The sequence below is a fragment of the Patiria miniata genome, unplaced genomic scaffold (genome assembly GCF_015706575.1).
Source record: "Patiria miniata isolate m_02_andy unplaced genomic scaffold, ASM1570657v1 HiC_scaffold_1, whole genome shotgun sequence".
NCBI lineage: Eukaryota > Metazoa > Echinodermata > Asteroidea > Valvatida > Asterinidae > Patiria > Patiria miniata.
This window is the reverse complement of record NW_024037047.1, coordinates 32749443-32762347: the sequence shown is the minus strand read 5'-3', so window position 1 is coordinate 32762347 and position 12905 is coordinate 32749443.

The following is a 12905-nucleotide window of genomic DNA, read 5'->3' as shown; positions in this document are numbered from 1 at the left end:
TTCGCGAGGGGTATGACGCAAATCAAGGGAGAGACTTGCCGCGCGGCGTGCATCATAATACATGTACATATACATTGCGGCACTGAAAAATTTTCTGGTGTTTCGTTCGGAATCGAGAAGAAATAACACCCAATTTTCGGCCATGCCGACAAGGTGTGTGGCTGCTGGGTGTTGCAAAACTACCAAGGATGGAGTAAGCCTTCATTTGTTTCCAGTAAATCCGAAATATCGGAGCATTTGAAGAGCCAAAGTGAAGGTAAATACCAGAGCAAAGTGGTCCGGGCCCAGTGAGTTCGCGGCCCTCTGCGCTGCACTTTGAGCCGTCGTGCTTTGATGCTGGTTTGTACAGCAACTTCGGCATGCCCCTAAAAAAACATCAGAGTCAGTGTCTGAATCATTAGAACTCTGATTCGAATCGGACGAATCTGTACCATTTTCATCGGATTCGCTAAGGAAAGAAGAGGAAGAGTCTTCGGAACTTTCACGGTCATGACGGTCGTCGTTGTTTTCATTCGACAACGGTGGCACCGTGGCACGTCCACGTGTGCATGTACATGTAGACACATTCGCACGTGTGCCACGTACGGGTACGCGGCGGCTGCATATACACACAGCACAGTAGCTTCGCTAATCCGTCTCGTACCCAGACGTCATTTACGGGCCCTGGATTTCTCTGCCTTTGTTTACGTCATGAACAGCGCCCTCATTTGGAGTTGCCGCGAAAATCAAAAAGGGGGGGGTTCAATTTTGGACGGCAAATTACCACACTAAACGTACTCCAGAACCAGTTCTGCTTTTAATTCACATTCAATACACATAAATGAATGTATATATTAAATAAAATACGTTATGAAAATGTTGGACTGCATGTTTCCTTTAACCTCGAGGTAGCCCGTTGTTTCATTACAAAAACATGGCAGCCAAATTGATCAACCAACGGTTAATCTGTCAACATTTTTTATCGAAATGACGTCCCAATTTCTGAAGCGGATTCCAATATAGATTTGTGCGCAGGATCACTACAATTAGTATGTTCTCACTTAACAAAAGCTTACTAGAAAACCATTACATGATGAACAAAACTAAAACGTTCCAGTTTTACTTTTATTTTGGACGGGAATTTGAACCTGCGTGCTAATAAAAGCAAACTTTACGTTCACGTGAAGAGCACAAAGTTCACATAGTTCAATCACAGAATGTTATTATTCAGTAGTAAAAGCGGAAGGTATCGAAACAAACAACCGCAAAAAGCCTATGCCCGCATATAAATACAAAGCTAGGTTAAACAGATGAAGAATCGAGTCTCGATATCACTATTCTAAAACAGTGAACATATTCCTACTTCATTGTTATTGAATGGGCCTTGTGAAATGAAGACAGTACAATACACTGTGACCTGCATGGCGGCGTTATTCGTTATTACAACGCTACTTTTCACACATGCAACAGGTAAGAAATTGTTTTAACAAAATGAAATCTTGTAAACACTATTATTTAAAGAAAACAGGCCGTTCTTGGTTAAGGAGTATAGTGTGGCCAAAATTCACGTGACCATTTTTTTCATCAGGAACTTCTATTTTACTTTTTATCTCCTACACCACAATTTAAAGGGCTCGTCAGGAATGGCTATAGGCTGCATTTTGGTTACATAGTGTATGTAGTGAACGTCATGCAGGAAATAATAATACTACTTCTATAAACGCCTCGATTTTAGTGTTTGTGCTGGTCAAAGGTCCAGCCACAAGCAGGGGGGTATTTACATCCATTCAATTATCAAGTGTCTTTGTTTTCACCAGCGTTTCTCCCCCTCCCCCCCAAAAAAAAAAAAAACATAAATAAATATTGAGTGCCCTTTTTTAACGAGTGCTCTTTTTTTTTACTGAACAAGTGCCCTTTTTTCCCCAAAAATGAATGGGTCCTTTTTGTGGCAGCGGCCGTTACGAGTGGTATTTTTTTGTAATTTCACGAATGTGTAGCCCTGAAAAGCGCCATACCCCCCTCCTCAACTATTTGATGCTACGTAGGCAAGTGTCCAGAGCAAAAAGTGTCTACATTTTTTAGCATGGATGTGCGAGTGCCCTTTTCAAGAAATTTTTACCCCCAATAAAAATGGCTTTGCTTCGCCCCTGCCAGCCCAGTATCCCCGTAATACCAACTGCCGGACTGACTGACTGTAAGCATTGCCTTGGTCAAGGCGTTCGTCATTATTCGTCCGAACGCGGTAAACGATCGGCGGCATTTCCTTGTTTTGCAATGCATTAAGAATACAGCGCGAACAGCGACCTTATGCGGCCACTTTTTTTATGCAAATCATTTGGATCCCGACGAATGCCTTGGTCCAATCGTTCACAAAAGCATATGTTTTCTTTATTTTGCGCTAGAATTTCCAGCGCACGACCTCATATGCGAATGCAGATAATCATCATTTCAACACCATTCTACACAATAAACAATCAAATCATCCTGATTTTGGTATTTGTGCATGCAGCAGCAACCGGGTAAAATGACCCATTGTTTTAATTACATGTTTTAATCTTTCATACTTCGAATTTTTAAAGACTTGATAGTATTTACAGAACTATCATTTAGGCGTAAGAGCCTTTCATTATAGACACATTTAAGTAATCAATTAATTATACAGAATTATACCTCGAGAAAATGTACACTCGTCTTTGCAGGTGTCATGATTATTTATAAATATTCGTACCACATTTGATATTATGTTTAATCTTATTGCTGTGACGACTACAGGTACGACAGTGTTTTAATTACGATCGTTCAATAATTTGAACCTTAAAACCATCTTGATAGAGACAATATTTACAGAACTAGGGTCTACCATTTAGGCATAAGAGCCTTTCATTGAGCACATTTGCGTAATCAATAACAGAATTAACCTTGAGACAAACACTCGTCTTTTCAATTGTTATGGTTAATTCTGAATATTCGTACCACATTTGATATTATATTTGATCTCATTGCTCATGTTCAATAATGTGAACCTTTTGATAGAAACAAGCTTTTCAGAACTATCCTTTTTGGTTTTGTACAATACCAAATACCTTCCGCTGACTGGCAACGCATACTATGGAGCAAGTCTACTCGGACTTGTTCGCGTTCTGAACGCATTAGATCGCTAGAACAATTCTAGCATCTCTCATTCGATCTAGTAGATCGGAACTTTATGAATCCTACTGCCAACCTGCAAATCTCGTTTTATACTTCCGGCAGAAACTACTCTGACCTCATTTTATTTTAACCTTAAAGACCTGATATAAGCACGCTTTACAGAACTATCTTTTAGGACTAAGAGCCTTAAGCCTTTCACTATACATAATTGAATAATCGCGAGATAACACACGTCTATAATGGCTGTTTCTGAATTAATACCCCATTTATAATTGCTGTGTTGACTGCCATATACGAACAACCAAAAACCGTATTTGGAAAAAATGGAAACGTACACCTGAACTATGCAAGACAACTCCTTCAGGCAAGGGTAGCAATGTTCGTCTTTTATAATTACTGTTTGAGACAGTGAACAACTTTGAAATTCCAACAAGACTTGACAACTGCGGGTGTTAAAATTGTGTGTTGCTGCTGCTCGCAAGCGTGAAATGATCTAGCTTCAATCCGAACTCGTACACATGCATATGCCACTCCCTATTCAAATTACCTGCCCTTAACCACTCTACCAAGTCTCATTTACATATCAATGCTAAAGTAGACTTATTCTAATTCGTCCTGGTACTCAACCGAATAAATCAACATTTATCTTATCAACACCATTCTTCACAATTAACAATCAAATCATCCTGATTTAGGTATTTGTGCATGCAGCAGCAACCGGGTATGAACTCAAAAGAACGGGTCTGTAATGTTGAATCCCCATAAGGATTTAGATATTGGATATTGGATATATTAAAGTATCCTTCGATCTCTCTGATTTCTAGCGTCCGTGACGCTTGAACAGCCTGTTGGATATCTGCTTTGATAGCCGCAGAGGTTCCACCAGCAGCATGGGGATGTACTGCATGGAAACCTCTAACCTTCCCTCTCGAACTCTCGAGTACTTCATCAGATTATACCTATATGTAACGAATACTCTTCTTAAACATTTGTTAAGTTTCGGAAGCCAAAAAGGTCATTATCTGAAGTAGAGACTTGGACTCACTTAACATACAATTCTAACTTTGCAACTGTGCGTGTTGACAAAAATAACCTCGCACTAATAACTGAATTTCACTGTCGATATGACTGAATTCAATTGGCCGAGTGCATGAGATAACAAGTAAAGTGCAGCTAACTCACTGAACCCCAAAAACCCGGTACATGAAGGAAAGGAGGGCCTTGGCCAGGATTCTTATATGAAATAGTTGTGTACTGATCGGTCTTTACCCTATTTCGGTACCATCTCAGAAAGAATTTCTGGTGTAATTGGATCTGTCCTGTTCTTTGCCTCAGGCAGTGTTTTTGTCAGACCTTTAGCGCAGTGTGTGACACCAGAGGGTCTTCAGTTGGATTATGGTCCAAAACTACGTGCGATGAACCGATGACATGGGAGCTAGAGAGTTTGTGACTGTAGGTGCATGGTGATGTTGCAGTTCCCAAGATGGATCAGGTATAAGGATACCATGTATAGTCCAGGCAAAATATTATTTTTTTTTTTTTGAGTGAACCTCAAACAAGTTGCAACATTTTTTTTTTCACCACAGTGCATTCCTATAAGGTCCCTACAATGACATACTAATTTTTTTTTTTAAATCCAGGTGGTGAAAATATGCATAATTTGCATAAATGCAAAATGGCCGCATAATTTAGGACTTTCGCACTTATTTGGTCATATTTCATATACTAGGTAGCTTTTTGAGATATTTTAAACAACAATTTTGGTCCTGTAACATTGATTTACTAATTATTCTAGACCTTGGTAACTTTCAATATCCCTATGTTTCCCAAATTTGCGATATGCCGATAATATTTTGCATAAATGCCATTTATTAATTTGCATATGTGGACATATCACAATTGAATTTTCCCTGATTATCCAAGTTCAGTCATGTACATAAATAAATTTCACACCATGGTGCATTGCTTTAAGGTTCCTTAACAAAGGGAAGAAATCCAAGTGGTGTAAATACGCCTAATTTGCATAAATTAAAAATGGCCACTAATTACATGATTTTTTATTTTGCCAAAACTCTTGTCCTGAATTGCTTTTTGGGGTACTTTGAACAACAATTTGTCCTTTGACATTGATTTCATCATCATTCCCGTCCTGGGTACCTTTTGAGATCCTATGTTTCCTATGTGGTATAATATTTTTGTTAGGTTTCTAGCTCTTGTCAAAGTTGGTATAAGTGTTGGAAAATGTGATATCCCTGTGTCGCAGAGCGAACCCTTGCGCCGCTCTACTCAGACCAAAAATCAAGAAATAATTCAAGAGAACAGAGGATTCAACACAGGATTTATCAATCACAAAAATCAAATTACATATTACGGGAAAGAAATAAATCAAAATGAAATTATATACATCAGTTTGATTATCCAGAATATGTGATCCCGGAATATTTTAGTGTTCGCGTTACATTGCCACTAGAAACAACGTAAGTCTGACACAGCTCTGTTTATTACCAATATAAGTATGACAAAGCTCTGTTAATTACAACATAAGTATTTGGGTCCGGCTTGAGCGTCGCCGTGGGACGCCGCCGGAGAGTAGGTGGAGTACACGTCACGTTACGTCAAAACTTCAGTGAAATATGAAAACGACAGTGGCCTCCCCGCTAGCCATCGTAGGGTAGGATTACGGGAAGCCCTGTAATACAACATCCATGAAACGGAATTCGTCTTAAAAGTGAAAATACAGATTTTCCCAAGCATACAATACACAGAAATGATTATACATAGCTAATATTAATAATTACTCACAAGGCCTTCGGCTTCGTACAGGCCTATCCGTGGGTCTGGCGTTCCCGGGAGATTGCGATGAGGTACTACACAATAGGCCTCAATCGCCCACAAGCGGGATTAAAAAAAAAACAATCCCGGAAAAGAGGGTACACAGAAGTCCGCCCGACAAGCAGCGTTTGGCGGCTCCCAACTCGACAGCCTTAGCACTAAAGGTCCACACCCATCCGCTTAGCGAACACCCAACCCGGCGAGACACACTTACTCCGGCATCCGCACCGCAAAACTCAATCCGAAAACACGTGGGCGAGAGTTTAATACCCCTCCCATAATTATGGGTGCAAGCCCGGAATTGGCATGCAACAAAGGGAATATGAATTACGATTTGCATTATTCACCTAGCATCCACCTCCGAAGTAACATAACACTTTACGGCCGTACAAATTTAGTGATTAATAAATAATCTCAGAAAATAAAGGGAATAATTTTAACAGTTTTGTGACACCCTGTACATGAACACATTTAAGGACAAAAAAAATCCCTACTTTAAATCCACTAGTACACTGCATAGGGATACCACATTTTGCAACACGTATGCCAACTTTGAGATGAGCCAAAAACCAAACAAAAGATATTATACCCATTTTTTGATATTTTGTAGAAAACATGGTGGGGTTTAATTTTCATCCAAGTTTGTCTCAATGTCGGGTGATCCACAAGGTCAAATTCAAGGTCACAGTAAAGATCAAAATGTCATTATACTTCAAGTAACTCCGACATAAAAAAAATCAATGGTAAGTTTGGATTTTTCTTTGAAAGGTTATTTCAAAGAAATCAAGATTAACAAATTTGGCTCACAGATATGGTCATGGAAAAAATGGCAGCATTTCCATTTTGACCAAAATTGCCTAGGCGGTAGCGCGAAAACCGTTTGTCCGATGGTGCTAAAACTTAAAATTTCGGCTTTTCAGCCGAAATTACCCCATAAACTAAATATGAACCAATTTGAAGAGGTTGGGGTCTTAAATGTAAAAGTTTTGGGCGGTGATTTGACACTGAATGACCCCAATGTCAAATGACAAAATGTTGTTTAAAGTACCCCGAAAAGCAACTCCGGACGAGAGTTATTACTAAATATTATAATAATGTCGGCAATTGCATTTTCTTTGCTAAAGAAGGAAATTTTCTCATATTTGGATAGAGTTTACCTTCCTTAGCTGAAAATCGATTGGTAACATTTTTTCCAACTACCATGTGGCGGCCATCTTGGAATTCAAAATGGCTGCATTTTCAGGCCTAATTTTTTATCTAACTTCGGACCTGGTTGTCACATGAAGTACATTTTGGTGGCAAACCCCATGTTTTTGATACAAAGTTACCTGAGAAAATCATTGTTAATGGGGTATACTCCCAGTGGAGTACCCAATCAATAATGATTAAATTGGGTTCCTTGGTATCAAAAACATGCAGTTTGCCACCAAAATGGACTTCATACGAAATTCAGGTGCCAGCTTATTATTTACATTAAAATCCAAGATGGCTGCTATTTTTGAATATCCAATATTGCTGCCATCCATTTGGGATGCCTAAATATGTTAATTGGATATTTTTGGGGTTTGCCACCAATAGTGACTTCATACGACTTTCAAGTCCAAATTTAATATGCAAATTACTTAAAAATGGCGGCAATTATGAAATATCCAAGATGGCTGACATCAATTGTTAGTACCACGTCCACAGTGCTTTACTTGAGTTCATTCAAAAACATGGACTTTATAGGACATTCAGGTGCAATGTTATTATCAATGAAATTCAAGATGGCGCCTTTTTTGAAAAATCCAAGATGGCTGCCATCCATCTGGGATACATCATAAGCAATGGGTCATTAAGTTTACTTGGTATCAAATGTATAGGGTTTGCCACTGAAATTAACTTCGTACGACATTCGAGTCCAAATTTATTATGCAAATAAACCGACAATGGTGGCCATTTTGAAATATCCAAGATGGCTGCCATTTATTTGAGTACACCATAAACAATAATCTACTCAGGTTCCTTAGTATCAAAAACATGGGGTTTGCCATCAAAATGAACTTCATCTGACAATCAGGTTTGAAGTTACATGATACAAATTAGGCTCGAAATGGCAGCCATTTTAATATCCAAGATGGCCGCCACATGGCAGCTAGGAAAAAATGTCTCCAATGCATTTTCGGCTTAGGGAGGTAAACTCTGGTGTAAAATTTGACTTGGATTATCAGGGAAAATTCAATTGGTACATGTGCACACATGGCATCCATTATTTGAACTTTAATTTAGGCAAATTGATATACGGCATTTATGCAAATTATACGGCATTTGGATAATTTCAGAAACAAAGGGATCTTTACATTTAACTAGGACTAGAATAATGTGTAAATCAATGTAAAAAGACTCAAACTGTCGTTTAAAAGCCGCGTATAAGCCGCAGCACGCAAAAATTTGCAAATTAAGATTTGAAGTCGGCGTATAAGCCGCATCGGCGTATAAGTCGCACCAACCGCAGCGGTTCAATTTTGTAAGGCCTCCAAATTCTAGTCAAAATGCTCTGAACCAGTTCCATTTACACTACGAAAGCTATAAAAGGGCCACAAAAGTTATGTCAAATCATTTACAGTCGATTACTCATACAAACAAATATGGAAATTGATAATGAGAAATAAAAAATGGGAATTGCTGCCCGCTGGCTTGCCGGCGAATGACATTATTTTCCCCCAGCACTTGAGAAAGTATGCAACCCACCGTGTGTTGTCTGACTGGAGCGCTACAAATCCTGCTTTGTGGCAACAAACGCTGAGTTGTTTTGTCCTAGGGGTGATTTCACCCCTGTTTTGAGTTTTACATCGTTTCTTGAATACCTTTCAACAAAAAAAATATATTGTGACGTTGAACAACTGATTATCAAATAAAGATATGTTTCAAACTCCATAAAAAGTATTAGTTGTCGTTTTTCTTTTTTAAACAGGGGAAATATTGGTAATTATTGTTCCCAAGAAAGTGCACCCCTTTATTACCACAAATGGTGTGGTCCATGGGGAATCCATGCACCATGCATGCAGCATAGGCAGCATCACGTACGCCCGGTTGTCGATGTCCAAGGGACAGCTTTCACTAGCCGTACTTTTTACCGCTCTGTACCTTTTTGTGGGACGTGCTTTCGGTTTGTTAATGACTTTCTTAATTGATAATTATTTCAGCAACACATCTCTTCTTGTACCAGTACATTAAATACACATGTAAATGTCATTTTTATTCTTCAAGTCTTGGCGTATAAGCCGCCCTGTGTATAAGCCGCAGTAAACATTTTCATGGGCAAATTCAACGTATAAGCCGCGGCTTATATTCCGAAAATTACGGTACCTGCAAAATCTACCTAGTATGAGAAATATGGCCAAATCAATGCGAAAGTCCTAACATATGCGGGACTTTGGATTATTGCAAATTAGGCATATTTCCACCACCTGCATTTTTAAAGACTTTTAGTACGTCATTTTAGGGACCTTATAGAAATGCACTGTGGTGAAAAAAAATCTGTTGCAAATTGTTTGAGGTCAAACCTTATATTGCCTGTACTAGTTGGGATCTGAGGGTAGGGATGATATTCCGTGCAACTCTGCCCATTGTTGCTAACTCGTGAAGGATGAGCTGTACTGCAAGACTGTTGATGGGGCTCTTGCCTTGAGTAGTATGGAAGGCAGTTGACTGGCGAGACCATCCAGCTCTAGACTTTTGGCTGATTAAGGAAACTGCTGCCTCCAATTATTGCTGTTGAAGATGAGCTTCAAAAAGGAAATAAACAATGAGGGTTACTTTAACGAGATTAAATTCATGCGTCAACTTAATAAACAGCATTTAGAAGCGAATTTTCCAATGCTTATTGCTGCAGCTATACTCTGAAAACAAAAGAAATGCTGATTTGCCTAATCTGAATCATCCGCTTGGGATATCATTGTAACTTATTGACAATACCAAACACCCGCTGAGGATATCACCATACTTTGGTGCAAGTCTGCTGAGACTGTCTTGTTGGCGTTCTGAACGCATCTCGTTTTATACTTCTGTCAGATACGACTCTGACCCTAACTTAATTGCCAGTAAACCACTTTAATCTAGTATGCTGATGTTCGTTGATTTCAGATTAAACCAATGGAGGCCTTGACTAATATTGAGCAAGTAAAAAACCAGGCTGACAATGCATGTTTCCATAGGAGGGTTAAGGCCAATTTTAATGCCCTCGAACTCTCTCTGAGTCGAGCTTTGAGTCTTCTCGCTATCTTATCAATGTCCAAATAGCCTATTGATTGCGTTTTTGTACTGCCAGTGTTTCCACGTCAGTGGAATTGTTGAGAAGAGATGTATAGATACATCTGTGAAACGGGGTTCTAAATACCTTTGGACTTAGGATTCTCAAGTATAGTAGACCTAAGTTTTTCTCTGGCTTTGAAGGAACTGGCAAACTTAATCGTAGTCAAAAAAGACATCTTGTATTCCTTCACTTCTCCGACTTTGCACTAAAACACTTTGCTAATCCAAACACATTCTCCGCGTGGCTGGATCTGCTTGAGTTGAGCATGCGCTCTCTGACTTTCTGAATGCAATTGGCAATACTCTAAACCGTCGTTAACAAGTCATCTACACGTGTATGCATAATTATGCATTTTCTCTACTTCTGAACCAACTGACCTCACCACTTCGACCCCGTTCTATGCATTAGAAACAAAAACTTTTGGTTTGAGCACTGTGCTCTCTAGTCTATGGCTTTCTGAAGGAAACTGGAGTGTCCCAAGCTGTCTTCTAAGAAAACTTTCCTTGTTCTTGCAATTGCCCCTTTTTCCAGCGGTCGTATTAGTTTGGTAAAAATTAAAGGCACATTATGATGGGAGGATTTGGAACTAAAATGGAAAAAAAACCTCTGTGAAACCGAGAATTACCTGCTTGGTCAAGCACTCACATGGTGATATTAAGATTTTGAGATCAAACTTAAACGTGAATCAAGATATTTACAAGGAATAAAAGAGCTATTATGGGCATATCACCATATTTGACTGATTGATGCCAGGACTATTTGTTCTCTTATCCCAACGACATTCACCTGTTGTCAATAAATTGAAACACACAAAGAATGAATGACAAACGGCTTTAGTATGGGTTTCCAATCGATTGTATATGGCCGAACAACAATTCAATCTAGGGACTATGTATTTCGTCTCAAAACAAAGAGAGTGTGCAGTTTCTTAAATTGACCATTTTCTGGGACTGGTTACATGTTATAACATAAGAATCAGTGTGAAGATCCCCACAATTCCTGGTGAGAAAGAAAATCTCCAGAAACCTTTGTCTTGGAACCAGAACCAGAACCAGAGCTGTTCATCTGATTAACATCGACGGAGGAAGAAGATGATTCCCCAAATTCCAGATGTCTCTACAGATTACATCCCTAGGGGCTGCCGCACTGATTACATCCCAGGCTAAGCATCCAGTAGTGCTGAACTTTACAGGAAATACAAATGTCTGTAAGAAAACGACCCTCTTGCTGTCGATACCATTTCAACTCGGGACGAATTAATAACAGCAATATCAGAACAGCTTCAAAGTTTGTGGCAAACCCTTGTGGTAACCACCAATATGGCCAAGAAGCCAATATGGCCTCCAAGCCTGGAGTATAATCGAAAAGTTTAGCAATGACCGCTCAGAGACAAGTAAACAGCATTGTAACATCCGCCAACCAAATAGCCCACAACAATTACTATTTAACGGTAAAGCACGTTCTCGTAAGCGACCGAAACCCAAGCTCCGCCTGAAAGACCCCGCCATCGACCTTGGTTTCATCAAATCCTCAGTGCTAATGAACCTGCGACTGGCATAAAAAATGAACAGGAAAGCAACCAAACTGGATAATGTTCACCGAAGAACTGAAACATCTTGGACTAAACGCCTCAAATTGGTTACTCCAGCTCTTCAACACCTGCCTCACCACACAAACAATACCTAAAGCGTGGCAAAAGTCGAAGGTCATCACCCTCCTAAAACCCAGGAAAGACCCACTGCAGGTCAAAACTTATCGTCTCAAATCCCTTCTAAGTGACACATTCAAGTTGCTGGAACATTTCCTCCTCAACTGTCTTGACTATTCATTGAGACACAACTGAAACAGGAACAGGCAGGCAGGCTTCGGTCCCGACAAATCTAAAACTGGACAGCTTCTACACCTCACTCAGTACATTGAGGACGGCTTCCATCAGAAAAAAAAAATAGATCACAGGCACTGTCTTTGTTGATCTTACAGCTGCTTATGACACTGTTAACCATTCACACCAGTCGCAGCAGTTCTACACAGTAAGTCACCTGAAAACGATCAACCCAGCTATTAAGACCCAAGTGTGTGCCTCCTTCGTCTCCCCCACCACATGAGATGTCTACCAAGCCTGCAGAAGCCTTACCTACAGGATGCAATGCAGGATGGAAGACCTGGAGGTGCTTAAATCGCCCCTGCTCTGGAGTGACTCGTATCAAAAGCACCATGAAGAATAGGGGTTTTTCCCCAACCGACAAACCCTGTGTGAGTGCGGTACTGCAGAGGACACTGTACAGCATCTTCATATTTGGATGCCAGGCTCTAAAGGGTTTGTCATAATTTGCATTTAAATAAATACAGGTCTTCAAAATAAACATTAGCCCTAAAAGGGGTGGATTTGCCCCGCTCAACTTTTTCCGCGAGTTTTCGCAGCCCGAGTTGTCCTGACTTTTTAGCCGCGAGTCTTGCACATTTTTTGATAGCAAAAATATATAATTGTTGGCGCTACACACCGTCAAAACCGAATTTCCCCATACGTGCTTATGAATAATTAGTTAGCCATAACTCCAAAACCCTTTGACCTATAGACATGAAATTTCTTGGGTATGTTAATGTTAAGTTGTTCTATGCATGTACCGAGTTTCATTATTTTTCGTCACTC